The following is a 20607-nucleotide window of genomic DNA, read 5'->3' as shown; positions in this document are numbered from 1 at the left end:
GTAGAACTATTAATTTCTTCAATTACGGCATCACAATCATATGTATCATCAAGTTTTTCCAAGTTTTCAGTTAATGTTAATGATTGTTTGAGAATTTTGAGTATATCTTTCTGGAAACTACTTTCAAAACATTCTAGTGCATTAGCCATACAAGTTAGTAATGGTTTAAACGTACGAATTATTTTGATTAATTTATTCAATTGGTTCAACTTGTCCTCTTCAATATAATTAGGCGGTATATATATAGGAGGTATATTACGATAAAATCGATGTAATTTCAAAAGTACATTTCCGTAAAAACAACTTAATGCGTTTGAAAATTTCTCTTTTGCAGTATCTAAAGACTCTTTGTCAACATTATTGACAGAAGGAAATGAACTAATCATTTCATTGGCTTGTACATATAGATTATATGGGTTCGACATTAAAATAAAACAATTTACTGATTTCCATCCTTTAGATTTAATAATTTTATTAAATTCATCAACTTGTTGACGAAACACATTATCCTCTGGTTCTGGTTTTGGTTTCTTTAATTTAAAACAACTACTAGTAAGACATATTAATACAAAGAAGAACATTAATCGCGTGAAAAACATAATAAATTATTGTAATCGCACGATAAGAAGTAACTTACTCGTATAAGTACTATTATTTCTTTAATTTATATGTATAATCTATTTACACACATTAATATAAATATAAATAATTATTATTTATGTGTTATTTATTTGATTTATTATCATCTATTCGTGTTTATTTTGGTAGTGTATTTTTGTGTTAGAAGAAGTTCATATGTCATAATACAGCACAATATTAAATTATACTTGTTCGATTAAATCTTTTCTAACTTCTAACTTAAACTGAATATTAGAAGTTTTATAATAAATTAAATATGTTCTTATGCTCCACCACAGAGTGACAGAATACACAAGCAAAAGATTTTTTTTTTTTTTTTACAAGTAATATATATTTAAGACGACCTTGCGGTCTTAATCAAAATTTTTTACCAACGTTTACATCTAAAATTACATAAAATGTATATTTAAGATATTATACACAATGAAGGAGAGAAACTTCCAGTGAAGAGTTTCCAAACTTAAGTAAATTTACATTAAATAATATACAGGGTGTTCAGTAAGTCAGGAAACGGGTATCTATTGTTCTCATTGTTTGTAACAATGAGAACAATAGATACCCGTTTCCTGACATACTGAACACCCTGTATATTTACAATTAGTCGTATGGTTTATTTTTTTTTAATCTTCTAACATCTTGTGAGTAATCAAGCAGTTGAGCAGCAGCTCTGTTGACGTGTGTCTTCAGACGATTTTCATGTGCCATGGCATACCGTTGAAATTCTTCTCTGACGGTTGGTATCATCATATCCTTATGAATATTGTCATTTTTTTCGTACATGTACGCATTGGTAATAGTACGGAGAGTAATGTTTTGCATAGTTTAAATTTTATCAATCCAAGACTTGCTAGCACAGCCCCATAGTTGAATGCCGTAAGTCCATATTGGTTTTAAGATAGATACATAAAGTAATCTTTTATTTTCTATTGATAATTGTGATCTCCGGCCAATTAACCAATACATATTACTTCTTTTTTGTTTTAATTTCATTTTAATATGTATACTCCAGTTTAATTAGAGTCTAAATGCATACCTAGATATTTTGCCGACTTTTCTTGTGAGATTAATTGACCATCAATCATTATCGGGTTGGGCTTTGTTACTCTATTTGTACAGTTCTCGTGTACTGATTTTGAACTATTTAATAGTATCTTCCATTTTTTTGTCCATGTAAGGATACTATCAACATTTATTTGCAATTTTTTTGTGGCGATCGAAAGGTCTTTATTACATGAAGCAAAAGATTAAGTTGTAATAAAAGCACAGTGAATTATTACAAAACATCCTATAATGCACATTTTTTCCAAAATACAAACAAATAAATCATGTTAACTAGCCTGGACATCCGAAACGCGTTCAACTCCATGCGATACTCTTGAGTATTCGTCCAAAAACCGTGAAGCCCTGCTCAGGGTGCAGAGGCGGATGAACATGCTACGGTGGCGGACTCGCCTCTCGGAGGAAACGACGAGAGGTGAGTGGACCAGGTTCCTCATAGGCCCAATCGGCTGGACAGGTGGGTCCAAGTGATGTCTGGCCACGGTTGCTTTAACGAGTACTTGCACCGTATTCGTAAAGCAGCCGCGCCGGCGTGCGATCACTGTTCGGAACGCCCGGGAGAGGCTGACAGCACTTTGCACACCCTCTTCCGGTGCGAAGGCGTGGGCCCAAGAGCGGGACTCTTTGGGTCTAGGTTCCGAGTCGGGTCCATGGTGGACCTGATGTTGAAGAGCCGGGAGGCGTGGTGGCTCGTCCAGACGTTCGTCGAATCCGTCTTGTTAAAGAATGAGGAAGCGGAACGCCTGAGACAGAGGCAGCCACGCCGCTCAGCACAGGAGGACCTGAGGCGGTGCCAACCCTCCCTAACGTTTTCCACTTTGGGAATCGGTTAACAGGAGGGGGCAACACCACCTTGCGAATCAGCTCTTGATTAATTTCGGGCTGATTCACAACGTGGTGGTGTGAATTATTAAGACGGCGTGGGTCACCCTGAAGTAATTCCACATGGCAGTTCCAGGGCGGCCCACAATAATGCCGGTTGTGATGTTCTCGGTGTTGCTTCTGGTGTTCTTCATTAATTTCCGATTAACATTAACGGATGTGTTTCAATACCGTCCGTGATGTTTGTAATATTATTTGTTTTTTTATTTAAACATTTTATTTTATTTTTGTTGCCTTTATTTGTAGACATGGTTTTTGATGCATTCGCATTTTTGTCCATGTTAAACTTAATTCCCTTATTAATTTCAACTGTAATACTTATTTTATTGCGTGAGTAACTTAATTACTCGCGTGTATTTTATCCCTGTTCCTTAATCTAGACATGGGCTACGGTATGTTTTACATATCAACCACATATAACTTAGATTATCATAGTTGTGTTTAATAAACCATGAGGTATTATAGTAATTTATACATATAAAAACATATTAACTTAGATTATACTTTTAATTAACTTAAAATTAAATTCCACCTATGGTCCGGTAATCATATCTAATAGGTGTGACACTTCGCCTAGGTGATGGCGACCCTTGCTACTATAACTAGTCAAAAATCCCCTGTGTCAAAGAAAGACTACAAATGGTTATTTTTAAATTTGGAATTAAATGAAAATAATTTTATTTTATTAAAGATAAATAATAAAAGTATACTTTAAACGTAGTCTAAGAATGTATAGTATTATATTATATAATATTTTTAATATATTTAATTAACTAGTTTATTTAACTTATTTTTATATTTTAAATAAACTTAAAAGAACTGTTGGATACACATCGATCGAATATGCTGTCAAGAAAATGTGTTTTTGATTATTCATGTTATCGTTGTGATACATCGAGTTGTTGTCGGTTTTCTCTCTATGTTAATGTTAACATAGACATACGTTGCGACAATGTTGTCGCAGCCATCTTAACGCTTCTTTGTTATAAGCTCTAAGGCGTTTGCGAGCCAGTAGTTTTTTTGTATTCGTTTTACTATAAAAAGAAAATATCACGTTTGCGATTGTCGTACCCTGTGCGCTCAGTTTATCGCCGTTGGGTCTATATATTTTCTGAGATACATCACAATACCTTTGACAGCATATTGTACACTTTGGTCAGCTACTTGCATTCGACTTCAATTGATCCTTTCAATATTCAACATTATCATCAGCCGTTTCATTTAGCAGATAAGTATAATGCTTGTTCAATTATCTTTCTAAGACTCACTTGTATAATTTATTATTTGTTTATTTCCTCGCCTTAGTGGCATTAGTATTAAGTGTTCCCCCTATCCACATTGGTGTATATAAGATATATATTTCTTGTATAATACATTTAATTGTTATAATTATATCTTGTGAAATTCATTCTACATTCAAATATACAGTCCACTCACTTTATTCTATATCCTCGACATAGCTAAAAATTTAAGATAAAACAAAACCACGAATTGTTACGAACCCGCGGAATACCACCGGGCACTACGTTCAAACAGTATTATTGTTTGACTTGGGTACCTGTCAAATCGCGTAGTCACATAGAGACTCTGGTACATTTTTCGAGAAAAAATATATCAGCTCCAATCAGGCGTATTTTCATCTTGGTATGCATCAATTTGTTGATGCAAACTCTTTATTCTGAGAGTTGTAACTCTTTATTCTGATCGAAAGGCTTAAATGCCATAATTATACAATAAAAATTTATCATTTGTGATTAATATTATTTAATATTAAAACTATGTTATATAAGATACTATGATTAACTATAATTCAATATTAAAAATTATTTAACTAAAAATGTAACATAAACCATTTTTAAAAAAATCGCGTACATGAATTTCGAGGAAATTTTACCATTATCAACGCTCAACACATACTGACACTCGAACCAAAAAAAATAACCCCATTATATAACCCTAGTGACATTATCACTAAGTAATATTATCATACTTTGCCAGTATACACAATTACACAAATGTTATTTGCTTTGAGTTATCATATATTTAGTATCATTAGAAATTATACAAGTTTTAGTCCAATTTTAAATACAAAAAGTACCATATTTTCAATGATAATAAAATTTAACATTTAATAATGTTTATTTTAATTTTGCAAGCTTAGCCAAAAAAATGTACGGTGAAAACCTCTTTTTTTTTTATAAATTTTTGTAAAAATCAACTATAAAAAACTAAAAAATTGGTTAAACATGTTAGATTATTGTCAACTTTTAAAAAATCAAAAACGATAATAATTTAAGGAAACAATTTATTTCCTGTGAAATTACTTATTTTATACTAATTAGAAATAATATTAAAAATTAGAGGTGATAGGAAAAAATTCTATTGCATATTAGAAATCTACGCAAAAAATTGGATTAAAAAAGTATATTTTTGTCTTTAATGAAAACTTTATGTTATCTATTGTTGTTATTGTTGTCCAAATGTGTAAAAATTATGAAAAAAAAATTACTGCAGCACAGATAAGTGGGCATCGTTCAGAAAATAAAGTTTTCCGTATACTAACAAGTAGTCTGCGAGTGCAATGAATGTGTATTCAAAGTAATTACACTACACTACAGGTGGTAGCGCAATGGTATGGTGTGTGTGATCATCTTTGAAGCGTAAATTTTGATGCATATATGTTTGGCAAATAACAGCTCTGTGCCACTAGCCGCTCACAACCAACACGTTGCGTCGTATAGCTATAACGGCTACTATAATAGACGCCGACCGTCATACCGCGACCCTTAAGTAAATGAAAACAACTAACCTTCTGAATCCCTGGTACTGTTTTTCAAAATATTTAACCGACCAATACTTTTATACATTTATAAAATGGTGGCTATCAAAAATACGACTATTATTCATGAACTCCTGGTACCATTTCACCGTTTTATTTTTTAAACTTCGCATACACCAATTTGGCGTGTACGCGTCGATGAGGTTGCCTATATGAAATTCTTAATTTCATACGCTTAAAATTGTTAACAAAAAATTCAATCATACGTGTAAACAATTAGATATTTATCGTATGTATGTGGTGTATAAATGAGATATTTCAGTTATTCATATAAGCATAACTAGGTACTTTATCTACCTCAAAATATATTCTTTAGGAATGTTATAAATCGTTATGTTATCGTCGGCTACGTGTGAAAAATCTCAAGTCGTATTTTATCATTTTATAGCAAAAGATTTTTAAATTTGTATTTGTAACTGTAGAAACGAGGTTAAGTTTTTGAAAATTAACGTTTTAAATTTGGCATGAAATATTTCTCTTGTGATATTAATATTCGTAAAAAAGTAGTTTATACATATTTACATTAATTTGTACACCTCGTTTCAAAAGTTTTACAAAAAAAAAAAACGATTAAAAATATGAATTACAATATTTTACTGAGTATCCGGAAATAGGCAGTCTTAAGTCTAACAAAATTTATAAAAAATTATTGTTACAATGCTAGTGCTCTTAGATTTAGAAGTTATAACTAAGGTGAGAGTACCTTTGTGGTCTAAAAACAAAATTCAACAAGAATAATTGGTTAAAATTATTTAGAATTTTTTTTTTTTTTTTTTGGTGCGTTTCCCTGATCCTTTACCGACGAAATAATACTAAGACAGATCTTAATATTATTATTATGTTAGGAAAAAAATAATGGTCAACGATGAATCAATCATTCTGTATGTATAGTAATGAAACTGTGTTCTAACAATACGAGTACTATGCTTATTAGACAAACATATTTAACGCGATTTTCTTAATTATATAATAATATCATTATTATTATTATTATTAGTCTATATGTTATGTAGATTAATAAAAAAATGACCCTGTTATAATTATTTGATATACATTTAACGTGATTCATTAAGCATCAGTAATATAACACAAATAACATATATTTTCAACACATCCTATTAATTAATAATCTATATAAGCTCAAAAGTTTAACGCTCATTGTTAACCAAACCTTTTATTACGGCCCTTTTGGAGTGGCTTTGTCACTGTAGCCAAACATAAAACATATTAAATTATACAGAAAACAAATTGTAACAAAATAAAGCAAATCGGGATAATTAAAAATTGATCACGTAGATTGTGTTACTTAACTATAACTGACTAGCACAACCGCTAAAAGAACTTTAATCTGATTTTCTTCAGGAATTGTTCAAATTAACTTTAATAATAACACATAATTTTATGAAACTATACAATTTTATATGAAAAAAATGTTATTTTTCGTTTGAAAAACGACAAGAATTGCTTTTTAATTTCATAAGTAACATATATGAACCAGCATAAGCGAAAATACTAACATACATTAGTTAATAATAATAGTGGAAATTCTAATTTATTTACTAATTTAAATACTATTATTTCTAATTTCTGAACATGTCAGTATTAAATACAACAGAATCACTGATATTTGTATACATTTATTAAAAATAATTTTAGTAACAAATGAATTATTAAGTTAAAAACAAACTTAAGGTATAGAAAATCAATAAATATTACATGATTAGTATAAAAAATTATTGGAAAAAAGTAAGAGACAATTATATGTAACAAATAAAAAAATTAGAATATCTCAAATATTAAGTAAAAAAAAATATGAATAATATTAATTTAATATATAATTAATTTATAAAAATATAAATGAGAATATTAAAATTGTAGTCAGACCTTAGAAATTAGAAATTATTTATCCGAAGAAGGTTTTTTTGTGATTTTCAACATGATTTTACCATCGGATTTATTATCAGGAGCCGAGTGGAACTCGACGGCGCTCGAGTAAACAATTTTCTTAGACGGTTTTCCCTCCAAGATTGTGTTCGAGCTTTTCTTAGTGGGCAAATTTTTAAGCTGGTCAGTAGGTCGTGCTGAGCTAGAGGAAAGCCCTGTTGAATTAAAAAATATATAGAAATTAAAAATACAAATATTGCTAATGTGTTTCGTAGTGAATAAATCAAAATGATACCATTATAATCGTTTTTGTAATCTTGCGAGATCTGCGATTCATTTACCGAATCTGACGCTGAAGAAATGGCCTTTGGGATTATTCTTTTTTTAGATCCATCCGCACTAGGGCTTAACTCNGTAGATCCATCCGCACTAGGGCGTAACTCGACAGAGCTCGAGTATTTAGGTCTCTTAGAAGACCCATTGTCGTCGAAAGCGTTTGGTCTTTTTGACGAGCATGAATTTTTAGAACGTTCCTTCGAAATTCCCGACTTAGATCTAAGCTTTTTCGTACTTGATCTTGGCTGGGGTCCGACTGTGTCCTTTTCATTACCATCTACGGCGACTTTTTTCTTTGGAGATGATTTGTTAATATGTGTCGAAGTCGATTTAACAGGAACGCCGTGTGGATTCTTCATTTGCGGTTTTTCTGATACAGATTTTCCTGACGAACATTTTGGATTGGCCTTTGGTAAACTCTTACTGGTGGACACAATAGCAGACTTGTTATCATTACAGTTGTGTATATGGACGAAAGATGGCGTTATAAACGGATAAGTAGGATTTTCACGTAAACGCTTGAGTTGAGCAAATAATCTCTGAGTCTTTGTTTTCATCGTTATGGATTATTAAAAAAATTATTTAAAAACTTAAAGGTTTGCACGATGTTGACTTTGAGAACAATTAAGAAGATAGACACTTTAAATTAAAAATTTTCAAAGAAGTAATTGTATTCGTAAAATTTGTCTGCTTATATAAGAAAAAAAAAGTGTATACGTAGTAACTATTAACAAGTTTCTTATAAGCTAACTAATATTTTCTACGTTAAACTACAAAAATTGTTTATTTTCGTTAGTAAAATATATCAACCAGCATAGAATAAGTTGCAAAAATATTAGTTTTACTATGATGTTTTAATTTTTTTAATTATTTGTATCTCTGGCCATTCATTTTCAGATCACAAATTATATTTAGCCAAGGGAATATAACGATAAAACTACAATTTTAGATATTGTATAATTATAATAAATTTTTTACTTTTAACTATTAAGTAATATTTGTAAACTAATCTATCGATCTAGTATACAACTGACAACTTAAAACAAATTGATTTTTGTCATAATATTAAAAAAAAAAAGGAATGAAAAGTATTAAAGATCTCTATTGTTAGTCTTTAGGAAAATTTGATTTATTAAATAAATTAATGTTGAAATGACATGTTAACTTGAGATAGTTGAAAGTTGAACATTCAACGGGGCGGTATGTTAGCACATATGGATGACCCGGTCATCTGTTTGTTCTACCGCAGGGGAGATAAGTAGTAATTTTTTGCAGTTATATATTTTTTAATATGATAGAATCTAAAGTAAAACAGTTGTAGGTTTTATGCTATACAAGAAAAGGACCTGTTCATTGTATGGTATATAATTTTTTGAAAACTATGTCGGTTTTTTTTTTGCAGTAAAATTTGTAGATTTTTTATTCGTTGTATTGTTATAGTTTCAAGTTTTTGGAAGTTTCTTTCATTGGATTTATCAATACCATTCAGTGAATGCCATAGAACCCTGTGACATGAATTTTTTTTCTAGTCATTTTTCGGTGTACTCTATAGTTTTTTTTCTAAGCATATTTGCTTCATATCAGTAAAACTTAGAATGGCACACGTGAATTAGCGTCAGAGAAATATTAATTACGTTTTGGGGAATTAGGGTCTTAGGCCAGTCAACGAAGGAGTAATTTTGGCGAATGGCGGAAAAAATTCCCAACCAAATTTTTTTTTTTTAAAAAGTTGAATTAAGATATGTATAATGACATACTAAAAGTCCTCATCGATTGGACTTGAGCTTTTTTTTTACAGCCTCGCAAAAGTTCAAAAATATGAGCTTTTTTAATTTTCTCAAAAAATATTTAACTTACAAAAAAAAGTTTCGTATAAAAGTTCTTTAAAAAACAATTTTAAACAAAAAAGGTATCTTGTATTTTTTCATTTAAACAAATATTTTTCGAGTTACATTACATTTAATATGAGTACTAAAATTTATTTTCCAATTTTTTTCATTTTACGGTTACTTTTTATCATGTTATACTTACATTAGACAAAATGTTATAAATGCATATGTGTGTATGTGTAAGTTTATTTATTTATAGTATCATCAAAGAGTAGTGAATAATAAGATACAACCGATAGAGTAAGTAATTGATTTGACGCTATATTGTTTAAACCCAACTAAACGCTAAATTGTACATTCCTAAACAACATTTATATTATGTCAATTGCCACCAGAATTTCTGCTAATCTTTTTCTTCTTCTTTGTCTTAATCCCAAATACTTGGGGTCGGCCACCCTTATCCTAAACTTCCTCTTGACACGATCTCCCACATCTTCTACGCTCACATCAACTGTCCTCAAATCGCATTCAATAGCATCCCTCCATCTCTTTTTTGGTCTTCCTCTATCTCTTCTTCCTTCAACATTCATTTCTATAACTGTTCTTACAGCTTNAACATTAATTTCTATAACTGTTCTTACATCTTCCGATTCTTCTCTCCTCATAACATAATCAAACCATCTAAGTTTATTTTCTCTCATCTTATACACGATTGACGCTACACTTACATTCCCTCTTATATGCTCGTTCCTTTTCCATCTTTTCTAGTCACTCCACTCATCCAACTAAACATTCTTCTCTGCTACACTCATTCTCTGCTCTACTTTCTTATCAATCGCCGAACACTCTGAACCATACATCATAGCTAGTCTCACTACATTGTTGTAGAATTTATCTTTTAGCCTCATTGGAAATCTTTTATCGCATAAGACACCAGACGCTTCTCTCTACTTCAACCACCCGCACTTAAACCTGTGTCTTACATTCTCGTCAATACCATCGTTCTTTGCACTATTGATCCTAAATACTTAAAACTTTCTACCTCCCCATTCACACTCTCGCCTATTGTCACTAATCTCCTCATTTCACCTTCCTCATGTTCTCTTTTGTCAACTCAGCCAGAATTTCTGGTATAGATAAAATTAATTGTCATAAAGTGTCTAAAATTGGTCTTGTTCTAGTAAACTCAATGGTAGATAATAACTTTCATGATATAGATCTTAAAAGGTCAGATAAAGTTATAACTGTATTTTCAATAACTTCTATTGTTAAAATTAATAATAAAATAATTAAAGTAAACCCACTGCTACTATTTCAACTAATAGCTATTTAAAAAAAAACCAGCAGTGTCCGGCACTGTATGTATAATTGGGTGCAGTATAGATGATATGTGATATAGATTAAAATCATTATCAAAAAACAACGCCTTGATGCAAATCTGTAGTTAGTGTTTAATTTTAACATTTTAATGGATTATTACAAAAACTACATGATCTCCTATTTCCGTATTTATATCCTAAATACAAGTTATATGCATTACTAGTGCAAAGTATGTAATCGATGGAGGATTTATCCACTATAAAGTTATTTGACAAATGTATCAAACAAAATTTTTTTCCATTTTCTTATTCATTTTCCCATTTTAAATTTTGATAGAATATATCTTCAACAAAAGTACAATTTTCTTAATCTTTAATCTTTATTTCTATTGAATTTGTACACCAATGACCTTTGCAATGTTCACATATAATAGAACATTGACGATCTGTTTTTCGGCAGCCCTAACTTTTACCACCTCCAGCACCAGACTAAAGGCCGTTTTATGACAATTATCTTTATTATTAGCAGAAATTCTGGTGGCAATTGACATAATATAAATGTTGTTTAGGAATGTACAATTTAGCGTTTAGTTGGGTTTAAACAATATAGCGTCAAATCAATTACTTACTCTATCGGTTGTATCTTATTATTCACTACTCTTTGATGATACTATAAATAAATAAACTTACACATAAACACATATGCATTTATAACATTTTGTCTAATGTAAGTATAACATGATAAAAAGTAACCGTAAAATGAAAAAAATTGGAAAATCAATTTTAGTACTCATATTAAATGTAATGTAACTCGAAAAATATTTGTTTAAATGAAAAAATATAAGATACCTTTTTTATTTAAAATTGTTTTTTAAATAACTTTTGTACGAAACTTTTTTTTGTAAGTTAAATATTTTTTGAGAAAATTAAAAAAGCTCATATTTTTGAACTTTTGCGAGGCTGTAAAAAAAAAAGCTCAAGTCCAATCGATGAGGACTTTTAGTATGTCATTATACATATCTTAATTCAACTTTTTAAAAAAAAAAAATTTGGTTGGGAATTTTTTCCGCCATTTTTCCTTCGTTGACTGGCCTGTCTATTAAATTGAGTAGTTTTACAATATAAAAGTGTATAATACTATGTTACTACTAATATGTATATTTCCTTGTTGAAATATCAATAGTTTATTGCTATTGTAATAATGTTATTTTAAATAAAAATTATTTTGTTTTATTAAATATTACTTACTGTTTTATAAAAACTTTAATTATCACATAGTAGAATTGTGAATTCTTTTGTATACAGTCCACTTAGGTTGTTATAATATTTTAATTAAATTATTATTCATTAGAAAGTATAAAAATATTATAATTTCTCCTTTTCAGAAATTCATAGTATTCTATGTTCTAATATTAAAAAAAAAACAAATTGGTCCTATCCTCTTTCTTTCCACTTAAAAGTAGTATGAACTTAATTTTATAATTAATTTTTAAATTAATTTTATACATAATTTTTAATTTTATGAAAACATAAATGATTAGTTATCTTAAAATTAAGAAAATTATCTAATTAAGTAGACGATAAGTTGATAACAACTTTTGAACTAGTGTTTTAAAAAATATTAGCACTTATTAATATGGCGGGAAAAATAGTGCGGTTCGTAAATGTACAGAGATAAAAATAAACAGATTCATTTAATAAAAAAAAGATCAATACAATTATTGAGGAGTAGGTATTGATATTAAATTAAAAAATGTATTGCCTATCAACTATTATTGACTTTGACATCACTGCAATGATTTATGATAAATTACAAATTCAATTTCAAAACTAAAATTATAATCAACTAACGACGGCTCGAAGAAAATTCGACATTCTTTTATTCTTTTTGATAAATGTACACTTAGTATTTTGATAAACATTTATCATAGACGTAATACAATATAAAATTACTATATAATATTTATAATTTCTTCGTAAAAATAATAATATTAAATTATTGAATATTATTTTTATAGTAATTTTAATGACTATAAAAAGTTTTTATTCATTTATTGGCTTCGATGCGAAGCTGAGAAGTTAATAATTTTACTATGATGTGTTTTTTTTTGTGTCTGTTACCACTTTTTCTCAGCTCTTACCGAACTGATTTCTTTCAATGATACGCCAAAAGATCACAAATCGTATCTAGTCGAAGATATTACACTCAAAAATTGAAAAAATTTCCCTCGTTCCCCGTAAATGGGGGAAACCTCCAAAAAAATTACAAATTTAAAAATCGCTAATTTTCGCAATTTTTTCAATTTCTTGTCTTCGTGGTGAAAATGGCTACCGAATGCTATTTTTGTGTTAAAATTCTCGATTTTATATTTTACATTTTTAACTTTATNCTTGTCTTCGTGGTGAAAATGGCTAACGAATGCTATTTTTGTGTTAAAATTCTCGATTTTATATTTTACATTTTTAACTTTATAATGTTATAACTTTTCGATAAATATATAGATCAATACAATTTTTTATGAAAAATAATATTTAAATCCTTTTTTTATTTGACATACTTTATCTTAATCAGATATTAATAAGGAAATAGCAGATCATTAGTTAAATCAATTATTAATTATGGTACTTCAACTAGGGAAGGAACTGTCTAATGGGTGGAAGCTTTGAACCTAAAATTTGAGTAAAACACCATATAAAAAATATTTTATTGTCATTTTGTAATACTACGGACATTTTTACATACACTAAAACACAAAAACTATAGGAATTAGTCAAAATTAATACACCACTAAAGTGGTATAAGTATGAGTTCACTATTCCTACTGCGTTTTGTAATAAATTTACGTTTCCCAGAGTTATTTATAATTTAAATATAATAACAATACATTAATCCACTTATACCATAAAATTATAACCGTATTTACACGATAATTGTTGTAATGTACCAGATGATAACTAACAGAATCTAGCAATAAAATTCATATATTTAGCAAAAATCGTAATATGATCGAGCTATTTTAGCTATAGCAATATATAATCGGTTCAATTAAATTTTTACTCATTATTTTTATTTCGTAAAATTTAATTTTAAACAATTTTTGTATGAAACATTAGGTCGTAGCAAATATGGTTCGTCAGATATGATGAAATATTCGTAAATATGCCAAATTCGGCAATTTTATGAAATATTACGTATTTTGGCAATTTTCAAGAAAACTAACGGATTTAGAAGAAAAATTGTAAGAATTTAATTTATACAAAACAATTATATTTACAATTTATTTTTTATAATTTTTTTTGTGAGAGCCCTAATTTACGAGTTAGTTGTTAAAAACTAAATAAGTACCCTTTTTGACCGACTATTAATCCTAAATCGGTACAGGTTAAATTTACCTGAACGGACTGAAATTATTTGTAACCACTTTTTGTATGTATACACATAAATTTACGGGGCGAGCCCGAAGAATTTCCAAAATTTTAAAAATAAGGGACACCCTTATATACATGCATTTGTTCATAGATTAATACTGAACACCCTGTATATATATATACATATGTGTATATATTAATAAATATACTTTTGAAGTTAATAGATGAATGATTGTGTAAGCATATGTTGTATTTTATGAATATTTATTTTTGAGAAATACAATATTACATTTAAAGATGATCTGTTACTGTTTGCTCTGTTCTTATTTATGATATTTTTTATAAAAATTATTATTTTTCGCTTTTGTCATTATTTTTTGACAGAATCAAAATTAAATTATGATAAAAAAGAAAAATCCCGTTATTCTCTACAAATTTGAATGAGTTTTAAAATTTCAAATAATTTTTATTCGTGATGTTTTGCTTTATCTATTACAACTAAAAAAAATTAAATTTATTTATTCAAACTCAAGTGATAATCTTACACAGTTTAAAATCAATATTTATTATACGTTCTTGCAAAAAAGTAATAAATGCGGTTTAAAGCAAACATATATTGTTTTCTGTAAGAATCAAAATTAAATTATGATGACAACTGAAATGAAACGCTATAAAGTATAAGTTCAAATAATTAATTCTAAATTCTAAGATTAACAAAAAGTGTAATCTATATTTTGGTAGTGTATAAAATTAAATTATCTATTAATAATACACATAAAATACCTGCTAGTGTTGTTAATATTGAACAATTCTTCTACTTTTTTTCACTTAATTATAAACATATTTTGTGAGATTTTTATGAAAATAAGGCTAAAACAGAAATAATGTAAACAATATTGTCATGATTTATTAAAAAAAAAAAATAAAATATTCATCTTATTAATGACAAATAATAAAAAGTATGCTTTTAGCGTATTTTAAAACTAGAATTATTATTTAAAAAAAAATAAAACAAAATATTCGCTGAATAAATTGTCTATATTTTTCATTAATAAAAGGCCTCAATGAGAAAAAATTGTGGTTATTTAATATGATGTAAATGATTTAATTCACAGATTATGCTTGTTTAATTAGCGTAAGGCTATGTAATTACCAATAAAAAGAGAACATAATTAATAGAGTAAGTGAGTTAACAAAAGAAAAATATGAAATGTGTGATGTAAGAATGAAGATATATTTAAGCAGAAGAAGAGAAATAATTAGATATAAATAAATGTGTTTTCATTGACTATTACTATAAATCGTAGTTAGTGTGTTAAAAATTACTCTTACCTGATATACCTTGACGGCAATCCACGTTCCACGGTGTAGAGGAGGATAAATACTTTAGGTTTTATTTTGTAATCCAGTAAGAGTACAGACGCACAAGTTGTATAATTAAAAATAGTTTCATAACGAACGGAAAACGGACCTAGGTGACACGCACAAAAAAAAATAAAAACGCAATAGCCAGCTTAGTAAAGACTATGTCATCTTAGACACACTTGTAGACTTTTTGTCTACTGCCGTCACGTATGCTCACGGCTATGTATAGGTATATATCTATTTAGTTAACACGTCAAAAAAGAATAAAATTGAGTCACACAATAGAATTCAGTGGAAAAAGCACATAAAATGATCAAACCGTTAAGGTGGACGTCGGAAACGGAACAGACCGCAATATCTGTAATACATATTCGGCGGCGGCCTTATCTCGTTGTCAATGGCGGGGAGACAACCGATTGTCATATTAATAGCTGGACGGCTGATATCGAGAGAGACACGGGTGAGCGCCAGCCTGGAGCAAAGGGCGGTGCCGTGTTAACTCCTCCCCCCACCAAGCCGTCAGCTATTTCTGACCCGGCCGGTTTTTGTAAACAAATTGCCGCATCATACACAGTAGTTATAAGTAATAAACAATTGTAGACTTACCGCCATGTTCTTTGTGTGTGTGGATGGTCATTGATATTGCGTTTTAAGACTTACCGTATTAGATTGAAACAGTCAGTCTCGTTGGCAAGGGAAAATGGACTATTCGGTCCGGTCATCCGGTTTTTTCATTACGACGATTACGTAACGCAAATAATATCGACGGTATTTTCGTGTCCCAGGTGCTGTGCTCGCCCTCTACCAGTAGGGCGCGGAAACCTTTTTATTACGTAAGTATAAGTATTTTTTTTTAACTTTTTTTTTGGGTTTTATTATATAATTAATTAAAATGCCACTTCGTGAATAAATTTTAATAATTGGCCATATTGTTTAAATTGTTTAAAAATGTTAATGTATAATATGAGATTTACAAAAATAAATTTAAACGAAAGTGATGCTCCAGTTATAGAAGAATTTTTTGGAAGAAAACACGAATACCGACTCAAGAACCTCATAAATGTAAAGACAAGTCGAAAAAGTTGTATGAGGAATGGAAAACATTAACAAAAAATACCAAAAAAATGCTGAACATTTATGGCAAAAAGAAAATATGTTTTTAGAAAAAATCAATGATTTATTTGACACAGCCCACCAAAGCGTACTCGAATTGATTAAAATTGAAGAAAATGGCTATTTTTAAATAAATAAAGAGAAAAAAGACGTCCATGTTTAATGTTGGGAGTAGATATAAAACTAAGTGGGATCGAAAAACGAAAATTTACTCGTGAAGAAGAGATTAACACTAGGCGTGAATAGTATTTAAATACGCCGTCTACGTCGACTGGTAAACTCAATTAAATTAATATAACATAAAATTTTTAATTTTTGACTTAAGACAGTAAAACTAAAAATCAATATTATATTTCACAGAAATTATACATTACTCAGATTTTGGTGAATGCAATTTTCATGTAAAATTAAATGAAGATGATTCTGAGCCAGTAATTGAGTTTAAAAATGAAAAAAAAATTCCAAATACTGAAGTTGGTTTGGTTGTAAAACCTTAACGAGTTCGTAAATAAATTTTAAACCCACGATTAGCTGCAGCACTTAAGTGTAAAATAAGTGAGAGAGATATGGTCCATTTACTTACAGCTTTTTGGATGCAGTTTCATTAGATTCAGCTGTCTATATTATTAATCGTACATCTATCCGTAAAGCAAGAGATGATTATGGAAGAACTTACTATGAATAGGTGAGAAAAAATTATTTAAGTATAGAAAAAGATATTGTAACAATACATTGGGACACAAAATTATTGGACAAAAAGTTGATAGATTAACAGTAATTGCAACGTCATATGCAGTTGATAAACTTTTAGGAGTACCAAAAATATCTACTGGAACTTGTTTAGAAATATGTTTCGCTATTTATGAAAATGATAGCTGGGGATTGATAAATAATATCCAAGCGTTTGTTTTTGATACAACAGCATCTAACACTGGGAAATTTAATGGTGCTTATTCTTTATTAGAAAGGAAAATTGAACGAGATATATTATTTTTCGGCTGTCATCATCATATATACGATATAATATTATCAACAGTTTTTACGATTTGTAAAGTAAGCGTCATGTTAGGACCTGAAATTCCGCTATTTAAAAAATTAAAAAATCAGTGGGATACTATTATAAACACTGATTTTTCTACTAAGGATGAAACAAAATTGAAAATTGCTAAAAAATTATGTGAAGATATCTTTGATGAAGAAGATGAAATAGAAGAAGAGAATGAGACCCCCAAAAAACTAATTTAAAAAAAAGGTGCACATTTCATTTATTTTTTAATGATGATCATAAAACTATTTTAATTAAACTTATAAGTAAAAATCTCAAAAGATATTTAAAAGATTCAATATAAAAAGCGATTTTTCAAAAACTCATCCCAACACGTGGAATAATTCAGCTAATTATAAATATGGCGAGGAAAAAATCATAAAAATTAAAATAGTCAACGATGCAGCAGAAAGAAAAACTTATTGAAGAATTTGATCATAAAATTACAAAAAATGAAGAGCGAAACAATTTCTTCTGCAGGTAAAAAACATTAGTTAATAGTTTTGACAGTAAATAATAATATTTATTTTTAATTTTAAACTATACAAGAATATCGTGAAAAATATCCGAATGCATCACTTAATCTTCTTAAAAAGCCCTTCTGGTTTTTTTTATTTAATATAATTTATTTTTTATTTTGTTTATTTTACATAAGCCTATGTTATTTTACAGACATGAGGTATGTTTTATAATAATGAAATAAGAATCAATTTTTGTTAAAAATATTTATTTTTTTATAAAATTAAAATTAATTTATTATAGTCTATTATAATTTTTGTTACAATTATGTGATAAAAAATTATTCTATAATACGCGAAATCGCACATATTTTGTTATGTTTCCGAGAATGAGTTCACTATACAAAAAAATATTAAGTAACCATTTTTTTAAAACGTGTTTTGTATTACATTCATTGTTCTATAAATTTTTTTGTAAAATGAAAATTGTAACGACTATATGTCAAAACAACGGATTTTACGAATTTACACAAAAATAAGCTAAAATCGGCACGTGTTAAAGTTGTTCAAATGGGCTGAAAGTTTATATGATTTATATTTAAGGTATTTTAAATAAAATTTTGATCTGCGCCCATAAGAATTACGGATGTTGAAAATAAGTGGCACCCTAATATATAAATATATATATATACAGGGTGATTTTTTTATCATAACCCACTCAATTACTTGCAGAATAATAATAACTTAAACATTTTTTTTTTTTATTATTTTTAGTTACATATTATTCTTAAATTTTTAACTATGTAATACTTTTTAAGTTCATCCCTTATGCCTTGGAGTGGGGTCAACTTTGTTTTTTTAAATGGTAACACATATTTTTAATTTAATAAAATGTTTGAGTTTTTAATTTAATAGTAAATGGCATTTGAATTTTTAATATAACTTTATTAGCTTATTAGATATAAACATTTAAAGTTTCAAAATTTTGAGTTAATATACATGTATAATACACATGGGATTGTAAATACAGGTAGCTAATTGGATTTTTATGACATTGCTGTCTCAGTTACGGATTGTTTATTATCAATTATTATTATCAATAGATATACTTTCTGTATTGTCAGTTAGTGTATTTATAAACTCATAACAATGTGCCTTACTATCATTAATAATAAGAATGCTGTGTACCTGCTAATATCGATGTTATAACAATAAATATTAGTCCAAACGTTGTTATCAACCAATTATTTTCTTTATTAGAAAACTATCTGTTATATAAACTAGTTAATTATGTATATTGATATTAAAAAACTTACTTACTACAAGTACTAAAAACGTACTTGATTTTATTATTCAAAATCGTATAAGTCACCTCTAGTTTAAGGTTGAATTTTATCGGTCCAATTTTTTTAAGACAATCGCGTAATTTTTCGACTAAATTGTCTCCTAACTTATACTTTATACACCTACTTTACACATAATTCAATTAATCTTATACGCATTCCATAAAAGATTCTATATCATTGACCATTCGAATACAACGAAAAAATATCTCAAGAATTTCGCTAGAGATCGTTAAACCAGTTTGGGCGAGCTATAAAAAGGGCAATTCTCCCAAAATAAGGAGTTCTTGGTTTATACATACATATAGAATCTGTGTGAGTATATAGTTCGCTCTTGGTTACAATTCTATATCAAATCTACACTGTTTTTACATTTCTTTTCTTATCGCTGGGATTTAAAAGAAATATTATACAAGGAGTGGCAAAAAAAACTCCCTGATTAAGGAAACTAATAAAAACTAAACCAAGTCAAATATAAAAAAAAAAATTTTATTTATAAATTGTACATATAATGCTATTTTATATTAATTATTTTTAAAAATTGTATTACTTAAGTGGCGGCCCTCATTCTTGATACACTGATTGAGCCTTTCACTGTAATGTTTTATGACTGTACGGGTCATTTTGGGCAAAATAGCAGCAATATCCTGGGTTATTACCTCCTTTAGAGCTTCCAAAGTTTGTGGACGATGTTGGTACACTTGGGCTTTAAGATATCCCCAGAGAAAAAAATCGCATGGGTTCAAATTTGGTGAACGTGGTGGCCACCCAATGTCACCTCGCAAGGAGACAATATGCACAGGAAACATTTCTCGCAGAATGCCGATTGAATGAAAAGGTGTGTGTGCTGTTGCACCATCTTGTTGAAACCACACATTTTGTTGTCCATACTCATGAAAAAAATCGTTCAATTTTGGCTAAAGAAAATGTTCAAGCATCTCACATTATTTATAATAGATTAGAGGTCACTGTTACAGTGGTACCGACTTCTTCAAAGAAATATGGACCCCACACGCTAAACGTGAAAATAGCACACCAGACTGTAACCTTTGGATTGTGGAGTGGTCGCTGGCGAAGTTCTTGAGGATTGTGTTCAGACCAGTATCGAAAGTATTGTTTGTTTACCG

At 28.8% G+C, this 20607-nt stretch overlaps 1 long non-coding RNA gene across 1 annotated transcript in view; it reads right to left on the bottom strand.

Annotated features, from left to right (window-relative positions):
• The window catches only part of LOC126894493 (uncharacterized), a 30038-nt gene extending 13823 nt beyond the window's left edge, over nt 1–16215 (bottom strand). The window contains exons 1-2 of the long non-coding RNA XR_007701424.1: nt 15489–16215; nt 14940–15026 (exon numbers count right to left, since the gene is read on the bottom strand). This is a non-coding gene — a long non-coding RNA (uncharacterized LOC126894493). The remainder of the gene's footprint in view (nt 1–14939; nt 15027–15488) is intronic.
• Between the last annotated feature and the right edge of the window lie 4392 nt (nt 16216–20607).

Source organism: Daktulosphaira vitifoliae, unplaced genomic scaffold (assembly GCF_025091365.1).
Source record: "Daktulosphaira vitifoliae isolate Bord-2020 unplaced genomic scaffold, ASM2509136v1 Scaffold_1, whole genome shotgun sequence".
NCBI lineage: Eukaryota > Metazoa > Arthropoda > Insecta > Hemiptera > Phylloxeridae > Daktulosphaira > Daktulosphaira vitifoliae.
This window is presented reverse-complemented; position numbering and strand designations above follow the sequence as displayed.